Raw genomic sequence first — 2,067 nt, 5'->3', positions numbered from 1 at the left:
GTGTTTGTTGTATACAGTCACAGGTGCAGGACATGGAAATGTCTTTGTCCTCCATGTATCCTGTGTTTTCACCCTCCTCTGTGCAGTGTCTCCCGTATAAGCAGGATGGATGGTAGAACAGACAGATACCTCTCGTGTGTCCATCTACTTCACAAATACAAGAGGTCCATCCCGAATCCACCTGATGGATCCCCTGGCAGATCTTTTTGAGAGTGCATTAGCTGCATTACGAGGGCAGTCCTTCCTGTTGTCCCTTTAAGTCCCACATGCACCAACCTTCATTGCAAACAAGTCCTTTAGGAGCTTTGGGCTTGTGTAGAAATTGTCCATGGTACCCAGAACCCAAAAATGTGTGGTCCAAAAGAGATGTTACAGCATCATATGACAGTCCATGGCCTGTGGGAAAGTTGTTTTTTCCTGTGTACACAGAAAAGTCCACAGTGTATCCATTCGATGAGTCTGCAAGAACAAACAACTTGAAACCCCACCTGGTTGGCTTGGCTTTCATGTACTGTGTCATACCTGTGTGTGCTTTGCATGCCACCATTGTTTGAAAAATAGTTTGAATAGACTCATGGGTGAATGCTAGTCTACAGAGCTCAGTTGCGGTCCAGTTTCCCGTGCGGGCAGGAATCGCAGTGTCTGTGGAACCATGTCAACATCGGTCTCTGTTTTCCATGACAGAGTGACTGCCTGTTGCTCGTCTGCTTGTTTGCTTGGCTCTCTTCAGAACTGGTGCTTGGACATGTTCATTGTCACATCTGTTATAAAAAAGAAAGAAAAAGTGTGAGCATGCTGATAACACAATCAAAGAAACTGTATTATTGTCATTATCAATCACTAATTGCCATGGATAAAAAAAAAAGATGTTTTTTGTAATTTCACACAAGAATAGGAACCTTTACATTATGTCGATGTAACCACAATTAGGCTACATTACATCTGTAAAATATTACGTCTATGCACTTACTCAGTATGATTCTGGATCGCACTGAGAACTGAACGACACCTCCGTGTCCCTCTGCGAGGTGCTGGCGAAGGAGAGCATGATGCAGACACATTCCTAAAAAACAAAACAAAAAACTGTTAGCACATTATCCAAAGTAAACTGATGGAAAATTAATGGGTATGGATGCACAATGTATGTATATATCGGTTGATGGGCGGAGAAACATCTATTGATGGGCCGTATAGACCGCGTCACCGCGAGTATCTGTTTATGGCCCATATAGACCGCACGCATTTACTGATACACTCAATGAACGGATCGTTCGCGAACGACACATCACTACATTTCAAACATTTACACCTGTATTCACAAACATCTGTGCATAAGGCAGTATTTACTGATGATAAGTAGTGTCATAGACTAACCAAAACTGAACATTTAAATATAAAAAATATATTGTATTTAGACAGTATCACATATTTTACCGGAGTCTGAAATATATTTCTCTCAATCACATTATATAACCTATGCAGTTATTCGCAAACAAAAGGCATTACACATAAGGCAGTATTTTAGCATGATTATCAGTGTCATAAACTAATCTCAAAACTGAGTGAAATATATGTAATATACAACTATGTTTAGAGTACATTTACATTAAAAAAAAAGCGTCTGCTAAATGACTAAATGTAAATGTAATATCACATTTAAAAAGTTTACACGAGCGTATACAAGAATGTTAGGGATATTGTGAGGCAATCTTTCGTATGTCAAAAGCTAGCCAAAACTAGGCAAAATATAGTCTGAATATTCATTTGAGCTCTATATGATCAGAAAAGGAATTATATAACACTAAACAACTTACTCCGAACTTGTATCCTCGGCGGGTTCAATTCGTTCTTCAAAATGCAGCCGTTCGTCGTCCGAGTTGCAATCTTTCTCTGAGGAAAAGGTGAATTCTTCCTCGCTGTCCAGAATCATCGCTGTCCAGTGGCGTGCCATCCTCAAAACGCGATGAACTATCAGTGAATCTGATGGAGAAACTTTGTGTTTTTTGGCATTGATCGGGGGGCGTGTGCTATCCATAACGTTAGATCACCTATTTACCATGTGAAAAG

The sequence above is a fragment of the Rhinichthys klamathensis genome, unplaced genomic scaffold, assembly GCF_029890125.1.
Source record: "Rhinichthys klamathensis goyatoka isolate OS25496 unplaced genomic scaffold, OSU_Roscu_1.1 h1tg000236l_1, whole genome shotgun sequence".
NCBI lineage: Eukaryota > Metazoa > Chordata > Actinopteri > Cypriniformes > Leuciscidae > Rhinichthys > Rhinichthys klamathensis.
The sequence above is the reverse complement of the archived record's forward strand: the minus strand, read 5'-3'. Positions refer to the sequence as shown.